This window comes from Sabethes cyaneus, chromosome 2 (assembly GCF_943734655.1).
Source record: "Sabethes cyaneus chromosome 2, idSabCyanKW18_F2, whole genome shotgun sequence".
Taxonomy (NCBI): Eukaryota; Metazoa; Arthropoda; class Insecta; order Diptera; family Culicidae; genus Sabethes; species Sabethes cyaneus.
In genome coordinates, this window is record NC_071354.1 from 243,016,888 (window position 1) to 243,040,230 (window position 23,343).

Genomic DNA, 23,343 nt, shown 5'->3' on the forward strand with positions numbered 1-23,343 from the left:
CATCTGTGCCCAGCCATGTTTAGCCGTCTTTTCATCCGATTCGGAGGTGAGGCAAAAATTCACGCCAATAATCTGGACCGTCCGTGGACCGGGAAAGTTATTAAAACGAGACGACGAGGCTAGGCATAGTTGCTCTCGATTTGCGGAACCGTTCGTCGGCGCAGGAAAAGCGACTCCGAGGCACACTGAATGGCGATTATTATTTTTCCGCCGTAGTGGAATGTGACTCCGAAGCGAGAGCGAAGCGGGTGGAACGAATGGCAGTCGGAACCGAGCGAAAAATTCACAAATGAATTATCGACCGTTTGCGAATGGTTTGCAATTCTTCACAATTGGCGTAAGCTACCGAAAAGGTATGCCGCTACTGTTGGAATTTCCTACTTTCGACCCTACCGGATCGGTGCAAGGAGGCTAACAAAAATGCAATAAAAACTTAACTTCATTTTTTATGATTTTCTTTGGAAAACTATAGCCGTTTTACTATTTTAATTGTTCCATCAATCAGCCGATTGGCGGTTGAATAAACGAATTCAACTTAAAATTTTTCTTTGAAAAATTTATTTTTTACTGCTAACAGTTACGAGTTTGGCAGCAAGTCCCTGAAAGCATTTAACGACACAATTGTTGTGCCGTATGACATTGCAATTTTTCGCTTGTCACGTCTAGATTGTTGATATAATTAAATTTATTATGTTTTTTTATCGATTGCTATTGTTAGCCATTTTGTACAAAGCATGACTGTTCTTATATAGAGGTATTTGTACATTAAACAACTAATTGGTCAAAAGTCGGCCGAGCACATTCCGTTCGAAGTGGAATTTTCTCACTGAACCCCTCCACGCCCGTAGAGACAATTACTATAGTTTCAGCAATGTTCATTTTGCGAAGTTTCACGCATAATGTCCCAAGTATGAAATGTTGGTCAGTTGAACAAACAGATTTCAAGGTTATATTTTTGATTGCAATTAGACGTTTGTTTCAATCTGAACCCCGCGAAGAATTCTGTCTTCATCCAGTTGGCCTCAAGGTACGATACTGGTCTGTTCAAAGCTCGAAAGGGAGTGGCTGTAAGAGTTGCTTCAACGCTTTGTCCTACTTTTCAACCAATCTAGCTCTAGAGCCAGGAAGTGCGGAGACTAGTTATAATTTGTCCTTGGACAAGAGGCTTCATTCGCACCTCGAGCAAGTATCATTCTTATAACCAGTCGCGGCTACAGGCTTCATGGTCGGTAAAGCAGAGTTCAGCACAAGGTGAAGGTCTATGTATATGTGTACCAATGTCGTTCCTAGAACCCAGGTAGTGGAACATGTTATAATTCACCCTTGAGCAAAAGGCTTCATTTGCACCTCACCACTCTTATAACATGCTCTGGTAAGAGGCTTTCATTGTTAGTAAATGCAGAATGCAGTAGGAAGGATGTGGAGGGACCTGAGAATAAACCCATGCTAAAGTCACTTAACATCGAATGGCCTGATTCTACTAAGATTCGAACCTACGACCACTCGCTTGTCAAGGCAGACTCGGTAACATTGCGGCTACAGGTCCCCCTTATTTCCTTCGTCTGATCGTCTTCGTCAGGATTGGTTAGGAGAATGGCAATCTCCGTGATTGCCCTTTTATAGCGCCCACTTGGGGTTTTTGTAGTTGGTCTAATGTGCTGAATGAGCGGTTACCCATGATACGACGGAAGTAGAACTTGTACGTTTTGACTTCAGCTTCCCAGATTCCGCCAAAGTGCGCTGTATATTTAACGTATATTAACATCATCTGACACGAAGGTCTACATGAACAAAACTAAAACTTAACATCAGTCAAAATTGGTAAAAAATCAGAGGGGTTGTGCACAAAACACGACCGCATAGGTGACCTAGGACTACGTAAGTCTCTTTGTAGCGATAGTAACATGTATGCATGTATGTATGTAATAATACGATTCTTCATTAATACATGCTACAGGCGTTGTACGTAACGTTTATCGAAGTAGTAACATTGTATACGTTCAATCTTCAACAGATGTCGGAGTTATTTCTATGAATTGATTGAATCTATTATATTGAAACGTTTCTACGTTGAACAGTGCTTTTCCTCTGGTAATCGGCAGACGGTACGCACGAGTTTTCAAAGAGCTGAAAATTGTACGCAAAACTTTTCTGCGACTTACAAAAGAAGAACACTGACAATAAAGCATTTATAAACTACGTTTTGGAAGTGGCAGAAAATGCCGCCCGTGACCAGAAAACTTATTTTTGCCATTGGTAGGACCTCCGCAACGGCGAAAAATTCAACTTTTCCCTCGTTGCCTGTATTATTATGGTATTAACTGGACAAGAAAATATACTAAACTCTTCAATCGTTGTGTGGCCCTTAAAAGGACCGATTGTTTGATTATCATAGCAAAATGTTGTCTAGAACATCACATTGAGCTGTCTATTGAAATAAACATGTTACAAGAAGAAATGTGATTTGAGGGGTCGTTTATAAACAAAGGTCTATTGCTGAAAATGGGTAAAAGGTAGAAGTTTAATATCTTCAGAAAAAATACTTTTAATTGGTTTATCTTTAATATTTTGAAACCAAAAAGGTGAAAAAAAAATTACTCAAAAAGTTTAGAGGTGTGCGCCGGTCAGATTATCGGCGCTTATGCTTATGCACAAAATGCTTATTTTGTGAATGATTTTTAATGACCCTTAAATCTTTGAATAATTTTTCATTTGTATGTTTGTGAATACGCGATATGGTAGACACTAGTACGTAAAAGACAAGGAAGATTGGGATACGCACCCTATCCTTCGATTTTATGCCGTACATACGAACGTGCGATTGCTATAGATCGAATTTAAATTTCAGTTTTCTGCCAATATGTTTTTTTTAATTAAGGCGGCGCCTAAAACTAGGCGGGTGAAATCGGCAATGTTGCAAATCGAGCGAGAAGTAAAGTATGCCCAGTTTCATGCGTGCGAGTATAAACAGCATCCAACGCTGACGCAACAGACGCAAGCGCACGATACACAAGACACAACCGCCGATGCTGCGTGCATACATCCTGCAACCTACTTACCAGCGAGCGCACAGCCCGCTCACAAACCCTACAACTTGTGAGAAGCCAACAGCCCGTGCGGGCTGACGGCATACTAGGATGTATGGATACTTATTTCAGTGTTGGGCACCGCTATTCGCTAAACGACCAATCGAGGAACGCTAGTTATACTTTATTATTTATTCTCTGACTAGCCGAATTGTTGCTGGTCCATAATTCCAAACGAAGTGCCGCTGTTTATTTTAAAATTAATAAACTAAAGCATTTTATCCATTATAATAGGTTTTGATCTTAGCTAAATTAAGAAAAGTCGTGTAATATATACAAATTAGTTATAAGTTGTACAGTGATAGATTACAATGCAAGTTGTTGCGATATGTTCAAATATAGACAGTGACTGTTAATTTGCAGTTTGCGAGTAGTGATTAGCGAAATTTCCACGATTGTCGAGCAAATTGTATCGGTTAGCGAATTAGCGGTGCCCAACACTGCTTATTTTGCATTTTTTTCTTTTTTGTTCACCTTACGTCCTCACTTACACACGCGGATAAGATTGCGAGTCCTCGCGAGTGATCGGTGTCAGCTGTTTGGATTGCAATGACGAGCGAGAGCGGCGACTGTGGTTGATAGCTAAATACACACTCGCAAAAGTGAGTCGAGAGAGAGTCCGTAGGAGATACTCATGCCGGCGTGTTCGTTAGAACTAAAACGCGCGTGTGAGAAAATTAGACCACACGAGGAAATCAGTATGGGGGTAAGACCGGCACCTAATTTTGGCACCAGTCAGTTTACAACCGCGAAATGAAAAGCAATACTAGCGCTCACCATTCCGCTTAGGGTTGGGATACCTGGAGTACCGGAACCGGGAATACCGGTACTACCGGCTGATTTTCTAGTACCGAAATACCGGTGCCCAAGAGAAAACCGGTACTTTCGGTACTGATCAATTATGCATGTTTTCTAACATTCGGCCGTAAAATCGAAGATAAAAATTTTAAAATAATTTCTAAACCTACGCGCTATAGTTTGATAAAGCAAGCGGATGAGTTACTACAACGATTTAACTCCAGTAACGAGATTGAGGAAATTGTTGAGCGTTAGTTTTTGGAATGAATATGGCTAGCTGATCATGAAGGAAAAATTAGAACGGACTTCAGTCGCCTATAGCTGTTCAAGCTTTAAGAAGTTCGATTATACCTGTATACCAAAACACTCTGCGGAATGAATTCGCTTCGATGTAACTCAAGGATTGAAAAGCAAGTATGCTTTTCGGTACCCTGAGTACAGCCTGTCCTTCAGCGATACATGCTGAGAAAGTATTTTCAGCGTCTGGCAGGTTCGTTTTCGCATGATGAACAGTGCATTGAACTCGATTTAACTCCAGTAACGAGATTGAGGAAATTGTTGAGCGTTAGTTTTTGGAATGAATATGGCTAGCTGATCATGAAGGAAAAATTAGAACGGACTTCAGTCGCCTATAGCTGTTTAAGCTTTAAGAAGTTCGATTATACCTGTATACCAAAACACTCTGCGGAATGAATTCGCTTCGATGTAACTCAAGGATTGAAAAGCAAGTATGCTTTTCGGTACCCTGAGTACAGCCTGTCCTTCAGCGATACATGCTGAGAAAGTATTTTCAGCGTCTGGCAGGTTCGTTTTCGCATGATGAACAGTGCATTGAATATTCTGTGCATCTTAAAGTTGAATTTTGCAAGCTACTCCTCTAGCAGCATACAACCGGAGGGTTGTGTTGTATCAAAAACTTATCTCCACTGTACTTGGTCCTAGGCTACTTGTCACCAATTCATTGAGCTTCTCGAAGTCGGCTTCAACCTGGTCGTTGGGCCCCTCTATTTATGGTACCGCCGGGTTTTTTGAAAAGAACAGATTTCGGTGCACAGTTATCCGTCATCCTTGCGACATTGCCGACCCATCGCAGCCTCCCGACTTTCGCCAGATGTCGTTTGGAATCACTCCAATTTCTGCAATCGCTAGCTTTGTTCATTTTTACAAGGGCCTTATTCTCATAGATCTTGGATGAGAATACAATTAGCGATTTTGAAAGTACCTGGGTGACTCCTGTTACCTAAGTGACAGTACAAATGAAATGGTAACTGCAAGGTGAGGTGAAGTGACTTAAGAATTGGACCTCAAATGAAAGTATTAGCAGATTTTTCAAAAAACAAGGATTTTTTTTAAACTTTGGGTACCGGTACCAGTACCGGTATTACCGGTACTGATCCTTCCAGTACCGAAATACCGGTTCTCAAAAATCCTGTCGGTACTCCCAACCCTAATTCCGCTCTTTCTCCTCACTCTAAAAATTTAATTACTTTCTTCTACCGTCCCTTCATCAATTGTAAAAGAACTACAGTTTCAAAAAATATTCTTTTTCCTTTTTCTCAAGGTGTGATTAGTTTACAAAGCTCAAAAGATATAAAAGACTTTGCCAAGCTTCTACCAATAAAACCAAAAAAAAATTTTCATTACGGTGTTTTGAGAGAAAGGTGCATAAAGCTTGAAAATCGTGTTTTTTCAGGAGCGGCGTTTTATTCCAGCGAGGTTGTTCCACGCCGCAGTGGACTGCTTATGTGTTCGATCGTTTTTCGGCCTCTTCCCGTGGTCGGATCATTACAAAATTAGTATCAAAATGAACGAAAAAGACTGCAGAATCAAAATCTGAAATAAAAAATTTTACTTTTTCAAAAATTTTGGTCGCTTATGTCTCTTTAAAAAGAAATGAGCACCGGGATGCAAGACAGAGGTTTGACAGAAAACGTCATGCTAAAGTTCGTTTACGTTAGGATTTTCGATTCGCACTCAGTTGGACGCATGGTAACACTTAGGGTACAGCAACACGGCAGTTTAATTGAATCTAAATTAAAGGTACATATAAGAATGAATTCACAAAATGGGTTCACTATGTGCTGTGAACATGTTGACCCGCATTTTTGTCAATGTTGGACTATATCGTCGGCGTGGATAAATGGCTTCGGCGGCGTGGGAAAAAGGACCTAGGCGGCGCGCCGGTTCTAAATCATCGGCGGCGGCGGCGCGTGCAAAAGTATCTAAAAAAGTTATTACTTAAATTGTTGTTAAAATAACACCCAAATATTGGACGACCCCTTCAAAAGATGCATCATTTTTTTATTCAAAAAGTTGCCGAAGACCACATTGAGCTGAGACATGCCGTTTAACCGCAAATATATTTGTCCCGAAATTTTAATTTCTGGCCCATAGTGCGGTCCGCTGGCTTTAGAGAAACTGATAACTATGCCAAGCTGTAGGCCTTGTTTTATTCGAAAAAAGTACATCTTCGAAGGACGGCCCTGTTTTCGTGGTTCGTCATTTCTGCCATTCGTAGTAAACACTACCTTTCAGCCGCTCATTACTTCGAGTTCATTTTCATCAGCTTGATTGCCGTTTCAAACGTGAACAAACGTGAAATGAACAAACTTTTCTTCGGAGTTACTAGAGGTGTTTTGCTAAACATTCAATCTGTTGTATTGTCCAAGAAAAGTGAGAATGCCGATATTTCCAACAGTTGTATCAATAACCAGACACCGTCCTTTTAAGGATGAAAACATGCCTTTATGAAGATATAATTCTCGCTGATACGGGGCCACTACTGACACGAGGTCTTCAAATATTGAAACTTTTGTACTTAATTGGTTGAAAATGGTTAAAAACTAAGTATTACAGTTTTGATAATTTGAAATAGTGGACCCCTCGTTTGCCAAGAGGCCTGACAATTTCAAAAAAGTTGAATTTTGTGCAAACCTTGAGATATCATGTGATATTTCATCAATTTCTCATGAAACAACTAACAAATGGCCCGGTTCTGTAAAGAAGAACAGGACTTTCAAATTGAGTAAAAAAATGTTTGGGGGCCATCTTGGATTTGGTCGCCACATTACATTTTATCAAAAAATGGCCGTTTTTGCCATGAGCCCCCCAACTGATTTTCATTTTAAGCCATTGAAAAGCTGAGAAAAAATGCTATAAGAAACATTCATACAATTAGGTTTATTATGGCATTATAATTGAATAAAACAATCAGTTATTTGTAGCAAGGTTCATAATTTTCATATATAAATTATTGTGATATTTCTAAAATTTGCTATGAAACAAACTACAAACGACACGGTTTTGTAAAGAGGAGAGGTAGAGCTTATAAATGAAATGAAAAGAAAATTGACGTCCATCTTGGATTTGGCCGCCATGTTGGTTTTTATCAAAAAATCGCCGTTTTCGGTGTTAATTTCAAGACCACCATCGGAAAGCGGGGAGGGGGGCGCTCAGGGTGAAAACGGCAATTTTTTGATAAAATCTAATATGGCGACCAAATCCAAGATGGCCGCCAAAAAAATTTTTACTCCATTTGAAAGCCTTGTTGTTCTTCTTTACAGAACCGGGCCATTTGTTAGTTGTTTCATGGCAAATTTTTGAAATATCACATGATATAGATGTCAAGGTTTTCTCAATATTCAACTTTTTTTGAAACTGTTAGGCCCCTTGGCGAACGAGGGTCCACTATTTCGAGTTATAAAACGTGTAATTCTTATTTTTAACCATTTCCAACCAATTAGGCGCAAAAGTTCCAATATTTGAAGACCTTGTGTGTCAGTAGTGGCTTCGTTTCTGCGAGAATTACTCATACAGTTTATTGAGCTAGCAGTATTTATTAAAACAAAACATTAGGGTTAGTTTTAATGCATTTTCCTGCGCATGTTGCGGTGAATTGGTGTTTCATTTGATGTTACCTTGGTTTTAATCGCTATCACTTGTTCACGGCAATGTTTCAATGTGACGGTTAATGAAATTAAAATATCTGCGGCACCGCTCGTGTTGCCGTTGGTGGTACAGCACAATAAGGGGTTATCAAGGCAAACAGCAATCAACGAGAAAGGGTAGGATTCCATTTAGTTCTCGGGTAACTTTTGTTATAGTAGAATTAAAAGGAATTTTACATCGACTTTCTCGTTGATTCCTGAATTGTATCAAGACTTGCTCGAAAATAATTGGAAATTATTTCAACCAATCACGAAGCGACAATTTCCAGTTAGGCCGAGTAAGAGTTATTTTCAATTTTTCAATGACGCGGGTTGAAAATCCGAATCTGGATCCGGATCCGGATTGAAGTTTAGTCATCGATTGGTGTGAATATCCTGGAAATCTATTTAAAATTGACTGAATTATAAACCGAAACGTGAAAACGCGTTACCACTTTGATGACGTCATTTCCAACAACCAATCACGAAGCGAGAATTCTGGTTAAACATAGGTTCATTATTTTCAATTTTTCAATAGTTCGACATCAAGAATCCATACTTTTCTTCATTTGGGTCAATTCTTAGAAAATTTTCCGATCGATTGGTGTAAGAACATTGAAAATCGATCGGGAAACCGCTAAACTATTAGCGTTCAAAACCTGACCACTTTTCGAGAAAGATTATTAAACATAACACACATTCCTCGAATCGGTTTATTTTGGCCATAGGATGTAGGACGTTCGATGGAATGCTTGGCGTAAAAAACTGCTTGATCGTAGCGACCTCGAAGCGACGTTTATGTTCACTTGCGCCAAAAAGGTTGGATGCGTCTATTTCGCCATAGAGCAATTTTGCGATAAATATTGCACGCATACAATTTCTTCATTTCTCCAAGAAATCCTTGCCTATAATAATCTGCAGCGGCTTTCATGTGGTGGTAGCTCGAACGGATTAGTCCACGGAAGGAACCGCAATGCTGATCTGATAAACCTTCTTTGATCAGTTTCAATCCTTCTGGACCACGATGTCGAATATGAACTCCCAAACTACTGCTGCTGTTTCAAGGATAGACCGAACTAGCGAGTAGTAGAGAGATTTCAAATACCTAGTAAGGGTCACGAAAATCCCTTCCAATTCTCATGATGAACCCCAACGCTTTTGTTTGCTTTTTGCAACGATGTGGCTGTAGTGGCATTGGAAGGTCAATTCGGTGTCCAACAAAACTCCAATATCCTTCACTACTGTTTCACGTTGAATTGGCTGCCAATTGATGGTGTAGCAATAGTTTAGAGGCGATTTTTTTCTGCTAAACGAAATGCACTTTGCTACACTGATAGTAAGTCGGTTGCACGAGCACCATTTAAAAACCAAATCGGCTAACTGTTGAAGCCGCCAGCAGTCCTCCTTCGGTCGTACGACGCGGAAGATTTTTAGATTGCCAGCATAAATTATCCAACAACCAGGTGCCAGTGCTAAGCAGACGTCATTGAAGAAAAGCGAAAATAACAGTGGTCCCAAATTACTGCCTTGTGGCACGCCTGACTTCTGTTCTCGTCTGAATCTGGAACTCTTGAGACTTGCAGTTTCCTAGTTTTACTGATAGAAAGCGGTTGGTTATATCTTTTTCTGTCATGAAAATTTAATGACATTCATATTTTACCCCAAAACTAGAGTTTCATTTCCAGTCGATTGGTGAAAAGAGGACGTAAATCCGTCGAGAAACAACCAAATTACGGCCATTTTCGTGAAGTCAGTACCAATAACATCTCTTGCTCTGGTCATTTTAGGATATAACGCAAACCATATTAATGTGGGTATCAAACTTCAGGATTATCAACCCACGTAAATTCTTGATGTTTTACATTCATATTGGAATGGTTTCGGCCATATTTCAAAATGGCCATAAAGGTAGGACGTTACTGACAACATTTCCAGAACTGATTTCACTGAAATGGCCATATCTCGGTTGTTTCTCGACGGATTTCCGTTCTCTTTTCAACAATCGACTGGAAATGAAATCTTGTTTTTGCCCGTTCCGATCATTTTGTCTAACCCCTCTATTTGTGATTCCCATATGCGAGAAGGTCGTGCTGGTCAATAATAAACTTTGCTCATTTATCGTTTCGGTCATATGGCAAAAAAGCATTCCAATTCGAGAAAATACTTTCCCAAACGCCACGAAGTGTTTGAGTGTTGGTCTCATGTAATATCACGGGGAGCGTTGCACGAATAGGGCATATCGACTGAAGGCCCACCCGTAGGAACACCGATCAAAAACGTGTCCCGCATTCATATATGTGTACCATTCCCCGAATACCACGTGAGCCTTTATTAAACCGTTAAATCGATCCCCTCGACCGGACCAGGGCGGGTGCGGTGGTCCGATGGGGGACCGATTCGAACGTTACGCAATATGCTGCTTTTCACAGCAGCGAAATCGGCCCACCATCGTCGGGTCGGACGCGTTTGGAAGAGCAACTTCAAACACAAAATCCTCACGGTCCATCGTGATGTGCTGCGGACGACGAGTACCGCGGAGTACCAGTTGCCCGGTAAGTTATAATCGATACTTTTGTCATTATCAGCTCGTTCTGCGCTCTATTATGGGTTGCCTATACAAATCCGCCCGTGCCATGTATTCAGGTCCAGTCACGTCTTGTCATATTATGACATCTCGTATGTTGTTGTTCGCAGGATAAGTGCAACCATTATCGGCGTGTGGTGGCAGCAATTCGCTGATGCTAGATCAAAATTAATGGGACAACCCATGGGAATCATTAGGTTGGGAAAGTATGGTGTAACAACACTTTGCCGCCATGTTTCTCAGCCTTCGACCTCAAACGAACGACGAACAGCATCCATTGGATAAGAACAATTCGCTGCATATTTGACAATCGCCGTTTTACGTCAGTCCGTCAGTCTGCGGCTTTTTTCCGGCAAACTGTTGTTGGTCAAACAAGGAGGTATGCTATGCTAAGCCATCCGTCCTCGTCACCGTCGTCGTCGCAGTCCCCGCGAAAGTTGCATAACAAACGTTTTATTGTCTAAACTGGCTGCCCGGCTAGTACGTCTGGCTCTGGTGCTGGTGGTGGGTCTACTTCAAAGTCTGCTCTATGTGATGTAAAAGACCGTTTGATGCTGCGTAGTATTTTTTTTAAACCTCCCCAAACGGCGTGTACTGCAGCGTTTCCTGCTCGTTGCCATTCCCTAAGCAAACTGTCTAATTGTGAGTGGCTTTTGGAGAGCGCGTGAAGCATTTGAACATTTTATTACACTTCTTTTCATCACCGTAGAGTAGCGTCAGTTTGGAACAGTTCTCTACTCCGGCGCTTTCAGATCTATGCGGCTAACGAAAATTAAAGTAAACATCTCAAAGTTACCCACTCGAACCGTGCAAGAAGCGTGGCTACGGGGTTGTTTTTCCTTGGTCATTTAGCTAGCTACTTAGTCGTTAGTCTACGTACACTGACGGAGAAGGTAGAAAAACAGTTTCATCTAGTTGAGCCATCAGCTTTGACTTTGTGGCTGACACAGCTGAAGCTCGTAGCAACAATAACATCAGCTGACTGCGTTGCTGTCGGAACGGAATGAGAACGTGAGACCCTTTCTAGTATCGCGTGCTACTCGTCTTAAATAGGTACACGAGAGGAAGGTGGGCCAATGCATTGTGTCCGCTCGTATAGTTTGTGGGTTATTGTCAACAGTTGAAGCGCCACTCGTTTAGGTGTTCAATCTCAGACTGACTCTCGTTACTGCTCTGCTGTATGGACATAATAATGGGCGCAAGGTGCATCTACATAACACATGAAGATTCTGCCATTGTTTTGTCGAGATCGTCAAGGACTCTAAAACACTTAAAAAACTAAGATTGAAGTTGGTGCTCCATTATTCCTATGAAATTGATTCTCACGCTTACTTTAGTGATGTATGTTACAAAAAAGTATCAACATTCCCAGTGTAATTTTAGATTAGGTCGATCAAAATTAATAACTAAAGTGGGCCAATGTTGTTTCCATGAGGAACACCGATTCTCACTTCTTTTTTGTTCGCTGTTGCTTTGGGTTATTCTGATAAAGTGAGTGCCAACATAAAGACAAACAGTTTTTCGGAGACAACATCGCATGGTTGATTCTGAATTTTTACAACATCTAGTCATAGTTTCCTGACCGTCTGCTGATATTTCTTCCCCAAAAATGTTTCGACAGAATCAACTTTGAACCGGACTTCGGACTATAGAACTGCGCACAAACTGATCCTTTAATAGGAAGCACTCTTTGTTCCCCCAATTGACAAACTGGTTAACGGGACTGAACAGAAGTAAGTCTGTGAGCGCACAGTCGATTGCGTAATTGCACGAATTCTTAGACTTCTGCAAAATAATTCCAATCACAGGTGAGCAAGTGAGCGCAGTCACTAATACTACTAAATATTTGTGGTGATAATCAATAATGTTGATCATGTTTACGTTTGTTCAACACTTAAAATCGTCTGCCAGTACATGAAAACAGTACATATTTCTTACAGTACAAAGTCTAAGTATGAGTGAGAGGTGAGTGTGCAAATATTTTCACTGTGCAGGAGTTTTTAATATGGTGCAAAAACTGCAATAAATGAAAACAGAAAACATAAAGGATAAAACGAAAAATAGGGAACGTGACAGAAAAGGGAAAAAGGAAGACATAATAAGAGAAAGAACAGAACATACGAAAGAAAAACGAATTGGACGAACGGTAAAACGGAATAGAAAAGGAGTTAAAAAGTGACTGAGACCGTGACCGGGACAGAGAAAAAAGTTCATTGACATTTTGCTCCCGCTAGCAAAAAATACGTTTGTGACTAAGTTATTAAACAAGTTTTAAATTATGTCTGTTAAATGTACTTTCTAACGTAGTATTTACTTTTTGATTTAGATTGTTATTTTAGGTATGAAATACAGAAATACCATGTTTAATATGTGTACCCTTCAATGTGCTAATTATTAAACGTTCTGGATGTTGATTGTGTTGAGAACTACCTTTTCTTTGTAGTTCAATAATCACTGGTTCATATCCAGTATAATATGAGTTGAAATATGCAGTTTTAAATACCGATTTCTTGGTGTACAAGTGCGTGGAATGTGTCAAAAAATCACGAAGGAAAACACAACTGGAGAAATGGGTTAAAGAGGAAAACAGACAAGAGAAAAACAATAAAAACTGACATGAAAAACAGAAAAATTAAATATAAAAAAATGTGGAAAAGAGGAAATTGGGAGAGAAAAAGAGGGAAAACGATGCAGAAAATTAGGAAACTGGACAGCAAAAGATAAAGAATGAAAAAGAAAAAATGAAAAATGAGAGAAAAGAAGCAAGATTCGTAAAGAAAACGGGAGAGAAAATGGAGATAAACTGGACTTAAAAAGAGAAAAAACGGGATAAGAAAGGAGGAAACGAAACGAAGAAAATGCAGGAAGAAAATATGAAAACAGAAAATATAAGGGATAAAACGAAAAAACAAGTAAACATAATAAGAGAGAACAGAACAGACGAAAGAAAAATGAACGAACGAAAAACGGGATAGAAAATGACCTGAAATTAAATAAAAAAGAAAACTTTTCCAATAAAATTCTACTATGTAAAACCAAAAAAGTCATAGAAAAGGATTCAAAAAGCGACTAAAACCGGGACCAAAACAGAGAAAAGAGTTGAAACGGAATGTAAAATGTCAAAGAACGAGACATGAAAAGAGGAGAAACTTGCCAGAAAACGAGGAAAATGGAACAAGAAAGAGGAAAACTGAACAAAGGAAATTTAGGACTTTAGAAAAGGGCAACAAACGGGTCAGGAAAAGAAGAAAAGAACAGAGAAAGCGCAAACAGCGGGTAGATAAAATGAAAAACGAGAGAGAAAAAGAAGAAAAACCAGGCAAGAAAGGGAGTACGGAATAGAAAACCAAATAGAAACCAAAAAAGAAAAAAAATAATTTGAGAGAAAGAAGAAAACCGATAGTGGAAATGAGAAAAACGAAAAAACAGGTCAACAGGGATATGGAAGGAGAAATATGACATAAAAATGGAAAGGGTCAGAAAAAGAAGGGATGAAAAATAACAAATAACGAGACAAGAAAGACGAGAAACCTTCCTGCAAACGGAAAAACGAGGAAAGAGAAAAAACGAAATAGAGGAAATTTGGGTCTTAAGGAAAAGGACAATACATGGGACAAGAAAAGGAACAGAGAGGAATGCAGTTGAGAAAAGGAACAACGAGAGAGAAAAAGAGGAAAAACGAGAAAAGAAAGGGAATCTGGAACAAAAAAAAACAACAGTAACTAAAAGAAAAAGAAGAATAACAAAGCCGATAAAAAACAAAAATAAAGTCAACTTGGTTATAATAGAAGAAATATGGCATAAAAAGGGGGAATGGGACAGAAAAAAAGAAGAAAACAATAAAAATGAAATTAGTCCACAGGGGTAAAACGGAGCACGTAGAGAAAATGGTAAAATGGAAGAGACAAAAACGAAGAACAGCAGATAAAGCAGGGAATCCGGAGGGAAAAGCCAAAAACATGACAGAAAACATGGAAAAACTGGGCTTCAAAAAGAGGAAAACGGAACAGATGGAGACAAAAAACGAGAAAGAAAGAAGAGTTATAAAAAGATGAAAACGAGAACAACAAAAAACTAATGATAAATCTGAAAAACAACAGGAAGGAAAAAATGGGACAAAAAACGAATCACAATGGAACAATGAAAAAATATAAAACAGGAGAGAAAACGAAGAAAAACGAAGCAAAAAGCCAGGATACAGAAATGAGACAAAAGGAGGAAACTAGAGAGAATAAACTGGACAGAAAAAGGAAAAACCTGAAAATACAGGAGCAGGAGAATGGAGGAACGAGTACAAAAAAAGAAGCTAAATGAGAATGAAAATAAAATGAAATGAGAAGTCAACAAATTAAAAAAAGACTAAAACGATAAAACAAAAAAGACAAACAGAATGTGACGGAAAAGGAGGAAAAGGATGGCAAAATAACAGGAAAAACAGAACAGACGAATGAACGAAAAACAGGATAGGAAAGGGATTAAAAAGCGAAAAAAAGACTAAAACCGGAACCGAAACAAAGAGAACAGTCGAAACGAGATGGAAAAAACAAAGTACGAGACTGGAAAAGAGGAGAGACTTGCCTGAAATCAGGGAAAAACGACGAAGAAAGAGGAAAAACGGAAAAACAGGAAATTTTGGTCTTAAGAAAAGGGTGAAACATGGAACAGGAAAAGAAGAGAAATTGAGCAGACTAGAGAAAAAGAACAAAGAAGAAAAAGAAACGAGAGAGAGAAAGGAAAAACCAGATAAGAAAGAGAATACGGAACAAAAAACAAGAGAAACCAAATGAAAAAAGAAGAATGATGAGAGAGAAATAGGATAAAGCAAACGAGAAAATTGAGAAAAGGTCAAATGTGATAAGAAAATGGCACAACAACACGAAAAGGGCCGGAAAATGAAGAAGTTTGAAAGGTAAAATTGAAGACGGAAAAATTGGGCATTAAAAAAGAATAACGGAAAAAGAGTCAGTCCCGGCATAGTGGTAAGCATTCACGCCGAGGACCCGGGTTCAAATCCAAACCCGCAGAAGTCACGAATGACATAAACTGTTAAAGTGACTATAATAAAAAATTGGACATTAAAAAAGAATAACGGATCATATAAAGACGAAATACGAGACGGAAAGCAGATAAAAAATTTAAAAAACAAAAACGAAAATTGAAAAACGGAAAAAGGGAGAAAGAGAAGAGAAAGGCGGAAATCGTGATAGAAAATAACAAAAAACGAGTGAAAAACAGGACAGAAAATAAGAAAAAAATGGAACAGAAAACGAAAAAAATTGAACAATTAAATGTTATATTTTCTTGAACAGAACAAATGGAAACGAAAAAGATGAAAAACGGAAGGCAGTGAGAGTAAAACCCATTAAACTAAAAAAAGAGAAATAACGGGACGAACAAGAGCAAAAAACGGGACAAAAAAGGAGGCACAGAAGCAAATGCGGGAGCAGAAGAATGGAGAAACGAGAACCTAAACAGTGGAGAAACGAGACAAAATAGAAAATAAAAACGAGAACGAGCGTAAAAAAGGTTACAGAAGGAGTTAAAAAGCGAAAAAGACTTAAATCGGGACCGAAATAAAGAAAAAAGAAGCGAAACAGAAATTTGTGATTTTCGAACGAGACAGAAAAAGCGGAGAAACCTTGCTGCAAATCGGTAAAAACCGAAAAAGAAGAAGAAAAACGGATTAGAAGAAATTTGGGACTTTGGACTCCTGTACTCTAACATCCGGTCGCGAAGTCTGTCGATAAAGAAAGATCAAGTCTTAGAAAGACGTTTAAGCCCTCCTAAAGGGGGGTTTAATTACCTCCTAAAGGTTGGTTGGTTAGTTTAGAAGGTTAGTTGGTTTAGAATTTTGTAACACAACACTTGAGCTCAGTAAGAGCAAACGGCCTTATTATTCTCCTGCCTTCAACGAGATGTAAGTAAGCGGCTTCTAGTTTGCTAAATTCTCGCTCCGTTTCTTTTAACAGAGTCGCTTGAGTCTCCTCTTTAGGTGTTCGAGCTGCTACTATCAGTGCTCAAAAAAATTCACAGCCCTGCATGAAGGGGAATATAAAAGGCATTCAACGCATACAGTTTTGCCCCTGGTAGTATTCTTTTATCTGTCAGCCCATGGACATGATTACTGAACGGTTGACTGCTGTTTGTCTTTCTCAGTTTTATACCATTCAACACAATTCATTCATGAATTGCAGTGCTGAATAATTGCTCGACTAGCCTGTAAATAAATTTTCTTGCTCTTAACTGATATTTTAGATTTTAAAACTTAGTTTTTTAAACTGCCTACTTTTTAAAATCAGCCCCAACCTGAGTGAAGAAAATTAATTAAAATTCCCTCGTTTTAGCTCAGAGTTTCAATAATGCACATATATAAGGCAAAGATCCCACTGAAGTTGTCTACGTTTTTTGATCTTCTTATGTACAGAAAACATATAAGCTTCAAAACCCAAGCAGAAGAAAATATACCTGAACGAATCGATGAGTCACTAGATTGGAGCTATCAAGCCATCGATACAGTTCTTTAAAAAGATTGAAGGTTTGCCACTGGACCGGTTCGTGAGATTGCTCGATCTCAATCACTGAGATTGACAACGCTGCCAAGTGCAGCAGGTCGTTCTGTTTAAGACAGCCTTTCATCTACAAAGAGACACTGGAGAATTTCCGCGAGAACAGTTTACAAACCGTATCCAAATTAGTAGCAGTGTTGTCTCCAACGAATATGGCTGCTGGAAGACCGTCACCTTTTCGTTGGGCACTAATTAATTATTTTGGAAAGGGAGAAAGTATCTGATGCGAGGAATTATCAGTTGGATGAACCGGAAAATTTAGATATAGACCATAAATATATCGGGTTGTGCAATGGTTGATGGTTCGGTTGGTACCCGAATGTTTTATCAACTAAACTACTGCCACCCGTTATATTAGGTAGTCTAGTACCTAATTTTGTTTTATTCTCTTAATTCTATCATTCGCCGTCTATGCGTCATACACTTCCCCGTGCGACGATATTCTTTTTGTTTGATTGCTCTTTGTTATATTATCTATTTGGTGAGTGATATAGAAATAAAGCAATGCGTTGCGAAAATAGTCCTCTCCTTTCCGGATAAAAGGTTGAGAGACAACGTGACTGACATTATCATAAAATTTTCTAAGTAGTTATTGATTGAAGTATCGTGTATGAATTATCATTTACGGGGGGTACTTTTATAAATAAACCAGGAAACACTCTAAGCATTGTGTTGACTATTATTACACAAACTAATAATCAGTCAGAGAGCCCATCAAAACGGGGTACCCCACTTTCCTGTGAATTGTATTAAATAGTAGCAACAGGCTGTAACTTTTCAGCTGCCGGTCTAGGACCCAACGTAACCAGCAAACAACGCAAAGATCTCTATCGGAAAGTGCTCTTGCTAGAACCAATAATTACCAGAAGGCAATCAACACCGGCAAACGAGTAAAGGTCCAGGTCCAGAACCGGCGCACAGCACACGACAGCAACGTACGAGTAATACGAAAAAAAAATCAATCCCCTTCATCTGTCCGAGATCCAGCATCAATTAAGTAACAGCTTCGGTAACCTCGAACCCACACGCCATGCATGCTAGAGAATTGAACCTTGGGGCCAAATAACAACACCACCACCGCACCAGGTCTTGCCCTCCTCCTCGGTAGCCATCGCATCGCTAGACTCGATCATCAGTTTCCCGCTAATTAACGCGCTACCGCGTACTCTCGATTCGACCGGCACACTATCGTCGTCGTCGTCGTCGTTGTCGTCGATCGCATATCACGCAGTACGATCCGGTTTGGTTTGGCCTACCATCAGGCACACGGCATATGGCATGCTATGCCCGGCCTGTTGGCCGGGTGTGTGCGTCAACACAGTCCCGCTAGAGGCTGGCTGGCTGGCTCCCGCACCGTACGCTTGCTTGGTGCCACCTGATGACGTGCAGATGATGTGCTCGGTTGGTGGCAAACCGGAGCGCAACGCAGCGCAACGAGGGCCGTGCAGATTTGTGTTTGCACGTCCATATGTGCCTTGTCCATCCGGTCGTCCATCCGTGCCGTGAGTGATTATCTTCGATTCGACGTTTGCTACGCGGCAATGGCTATTTTTCATGCAGGACTCCTAACATCATCGAAAGGTAATTTGGTTCCGTTTTGATTGCTCTGGAAGTTCCAAGAACTAACTGACTGACTGACTGACTGAGATGGCACGAGACTGACCCAGAAGCTAGGCTAGCTTTTTGTCGTGACTTTGTTTCGCTACAAAAGCAAAAGACAAAATGTTCAACTTGTCTCGATTTTGGGCTTCGCCACTGCGTGGCAAATCAGGTTTCTTTTTCCACACTCCGTTAGCCGACAGCGACAGGTTGTACTGATTCCGTCCAGCAGTGACCTAAAACAAACAACTTGCGAAGTAGGTTTTGCTCCATCCATCCATACGGCACAATTTTGTAGGTCTTCTCGCTTGCTAGTGGACGATTAGCTGCTGAGTCAGTTTGTGGTCTGGTAGGCTTTTTTTACGTTGAAAGACGACCGTGTCGCGATGTAATTTGCAAGAATTGGCTGCACTCTGGTGCGTGTAGAATGCAGAATTAATAGAGCATTTCGCTGTTGCTGCTGATTGTCAGGCTCGGCTGTTGGAATGATGTGGTCGAACTGGATGGAGAAATTGAGCAACGAAACCGAAGGAGATTGGTTACGTTTCGAAAAGCTGAATTGGTGTACTCCATTGATTGCGTATATTTGTACTATAGTAACTTAGCAGTTTAAATGAAAAATTATATTAGAAGCTTCAAGCAAAGATTAAACACGGAAGTTAAACATACATTAGTATACTCAGACATAAACAAAAGAATGTTTTGACTTGGCCAAACGGAGTCATCGTAGAATGGCAATTCTATTCTATTTGTGGTCTTGTTATTGACTCATGTTTTATGGAAGAGTCTCGAATTTCTCGAGTTCGATTAGTTTTTGAGTTTCGCAAAAATTTCTGTTTTATTTGTATGAGAGTCCATATCCCCCTACCACAGGGGTGAGAGGTCTCTAACTATCATAAAATAAATTCAAGACTCCAAAATCTCCCACATGCCAAATTTGGTTCCATTTGCTTGATTAGTTCTCAAGTTATAAGGAAATTAGAATTTCATTTGTATGGGAGCCCCCCCTTCTAAACTGGGGAGGGGTCTTAATTCATCATAGAAAAAAATTCTGCCCCCTAAAAGCCCCGCATGCCAAATTTGGTTCCATTTGCTTGATTAGTACTCAAGTTATTAGGAAATTTGTATTTCCTTTGTATGGGAGCCCCCCTCTTAAAAGGGGAAGGGGTCGTAATTCACCATAGAAAAATTTCTGCCATCTAAAACGCCCACATGCCAAATTTGGTTCCATTTGCTCTATTAGCTCTCGAGATAAGAGGAAATTTGCATTTCATTTGTATGGAAGCCCAGAGCCCACCCTCTTAAAGGGGAGATGGGTCATAACTCGCTTTCTAAAGAGGGAAGGGGTGTCAATTCACCATAGAAAAATATCTTGCCACCAAAACCACTTACATGTCAAATTTGATTCCATTTGATTGATTAATTCTCGAGTTATGAGAAAATTTGTTATTCATTTGTATAGGAGCGCCCCCTCCTAAAGTGGGGAGGGGTCCTAATTCACCATAGAAAATATTCATGCCTACAAAAAACCCCTACATGCTAAATTTGGTTCCATTTGCTTGATTAGTTCTAAAGTTATGAGGAAATTTGTATTTCGTTTGTATGGGAGCCACCCCTTCTAAAGTAGGGAGGGGTCCTAATTCATTATAGAAAAAATGGCTGCCTCCAAAACCACCCACATGCCAAATATGGTTCCATTTGCTTGATTAGTTCTCGAATTATAAGGAAATTTATATTTCATTTGTGTAGAAGCCCCCCCACCCCCCTCTTAAAGTGGGGAGGGTCTTAATTCACCATAGAAAATATTTTTGCCTCCAAAAACTTCCACATACCAAATTTGGTTCTATTTGCTTGATTAGTTCTCGAGTTATGAGGAAATTTGCATTTTATTTGTATAGGAGCCCCCCCCTCCTAAAGCGGGGAAGGGTCCTAATTCACCAAAGAAAAAATTCTTGCCTGCAAAAACACCTACATGCCAAATTTGGTTCCATTTGCTTGATTAGTTCTCGAGTTATGAGGAAATTTGTTTTTCGTTTGTACAGGAGCCCCCCCTCTTAAAGTGGGGAGGGGTCCTAATTCACCATAGAAAATATTCTTGTCCTTGAAAACCTTCACATGCCAAATTTGGTTCCATTTGCTTGATTAGTTTTCGAGTTATGTGGAAATTTGTATTTAATTTGTATGGAATCTCCCCCCTCTTAAAGTGGGGAGGTGTCATAATTCCCCTTCTAAAGAGGGAAGGGGTCTCAGTTTACCATAGAATAAATTCATGTCACCAAAAACACCCACATGCCAAATTTTGTTCTATTTGCTTGATTAGTTCTCGAGTTATGCAGAAATTTGTGTTTCATTTCATTGTGTTTTTGATTCTATAAGGAACATCCCGACAGAAATCAATTTTTATATATAAGATTGGATTTGAAATTAAGATCGAGATTGAACTTAATATTATTATTGAAACTGGACATAAATTTGACTAGAGATTAGATTTGAACCACTGCGATCAGCTCTTTAATCTATTGTGGTGTTAGAAATTACACTTAAACTTGCCTCTTTCTATGTACCTTTTTTCTTCTTTCCTCTCTGTTCCTTTTCTCTTCTTTTCCTTTCCTCTTTCTATGTACCTTTTTTCTTCTTCTTTCCTCTCTGTTCCTTTTCTCTTCTTTTCCTTTCCCGCAGGGCTTGTTCGTTCACTTTGACTCAATTTTGATTCATTTGCCAGTACAAATTTGACAAAGTTGAATATGGAACATTTGTAGAACTAGTTATTATCTACAATTTTGCTGAATGAAGTTACCCTGTATCTGTAGTAGTTACGATGCTAAAATGCTAGCACGTCAGTAGTAACTAAATGAGCATTCATTTAGTCATTAATAAGGTACCAGCATTGTAGCACCGTAAATACAAAAGATACAGTAAAACTTCATTCAGCAAAATTGTAGATGATAACTGGTTCTACAAATGTCCCATATATAACTTTGTCAAATTTTGTTCGCCTGAGACGGTACTGATAAATGAATCAACATTGAGTCAAAGTGAACGAACAAGCCCTGACTGTGCACTATGCTTTAAAGCTTTTGTCGACTACCGCGAACGCCCACGTCGTGATGCGCTTAATTTACTTTGTAGACCTATCTGGGACAGTGCATAAATGCCCGGGAGGTAGAAGATAAAATTTGTTCCATGGGTCGAGCTCTCATTAGTTGACCGCTGATGGTTCAAGATTTATTATCCTATTGGTTTATTTGTGGTTGTTTGTGTTAGAACATTGATGGCAGGTGCGCGGGTAAGGACAATCGGTGCTAGGCGGAGCTGACGAGATCTCCACTTCTTTACTATATTATATTTTGCAACTCAAGTAGTACAAAAAGTCCAGGGCATAGCACGTTTTCAATTTCGATCTATAATTTTTCTTCTCATCATCGTCATCAGCATGTTTTAAATTTAAAGTCCCAGCCTTTGTCAGAGAGCCGGCGACATTGCCTGTCTCGTCAGGTAGAACTGGCGTTTGAGGTCTCCCTGATACTCTGAGGATGACAAGACAAAAGAACCCGGTTAGAGTTTCATACGCTATTAAGCGAACAACTGGATAACTCGAACGAAAAGAGGGAAAAGAAAAGGACCGAATAAAGCTCTTATATCATTAGATGTTTTCTGTATTCCGCACTTCATTGTTATTGCGATTACGCTTACTAAGAGCGAGACAATTCTATTTATTTATTTTATTTATTTATGGACAAAAACGTTTCCTACATCGCACAAAGCTGCTGGCAAAAAAAATTCTGGAAATATGAGGGCGCTTCCCAAGTAACAATGTAAGTTTTATTGTACTCTTATGGTGGTCTTCAAGACCAATTTTGGTCTTAAATGCCGTCATAAGAGTGTTATAAAACCAAAATTGTTACTTGAGTTTTATGATAATGATAAAAATGGGTTCAAAATGATCGGCACACTCCTTGATAGGTTTACGAAAAGACAGGTGTAGGATTTCGGTGAATTTTTATTATCCCAATACGCACAAACGACACATCAATTGTAACCTCAATAAATTATGAATTCAGTAAATTTCATTTCATTTCATTTGTGAAGTGAAATTCAAATCAAGTGGTACTTATTTTCGCAGAAATAGCTCTCCAAATAAACTCGTGCAAATAAAGTGACCATGTTATTCGAACAGTAAACAAACCGAAATCACAGTTATTCTAACCCGAAAACCGACTGAAATCATTTTGTTCGTGTGCAATTAACACCGCATTTATTTCACTTGCCTTTGAATGGTGTGTTCTGTTTTGTTTGTCTCGAATGGCTAGTCGATCGATGGCGGTTGCTTTCCGCCATGAACCTTAATGAAGCGAATCTGATGACACACATTCGGTCCGGTCGGCATACGTCGTCGTCGTCGTCCATCGGTGCAATTTGCTAATCAAGAGAGCTAGTCCTACTGCTGCAATACAGCACAGAGCTAACTGACTGACTGCCAGCCCGGCCTGGAAGCTTCTGATTAACGCCGGCGGTCGTCGGTCATTGGCTGTCTGTGTTTAGTAAAGTAAGCGCGCTGTCTGTGCCTGCCTGCCAACGACCGACGCGACTGCAACTGCGAGTGAAATGTGATTAACCTGATTCTTCGTTCACTTTCCACTAAACCTCTTCATTCGAATTTTCGATGGGGGCTGCTTGTTTCGCTTTTATTCCCTTCAAGTGCTATACATTATTACACTTTTTCCCTAACAGTTTGCTTTCTTTTCTATTTTTTCCAATTTCAGGTTGGTACCCGGCTGCTTTTT

The 23,343-nt window shown here is 39.6% G+C and overlaps 1 protein-coding gene across 1 annotated transcript in view; it reads left to right on the forward strand.

Annotated features, from left to right (window-relative positions):
- Positions 1 to 23,343, forward strand: part of LOC128737916 (serine/threonine-protein kinase N) — a 214,563-nt gene that overhangs the window by 29,662 nt on the left and 161,558 nt on the right. The gene's annotated exons all lie outside the window — the stretch shown is intronic.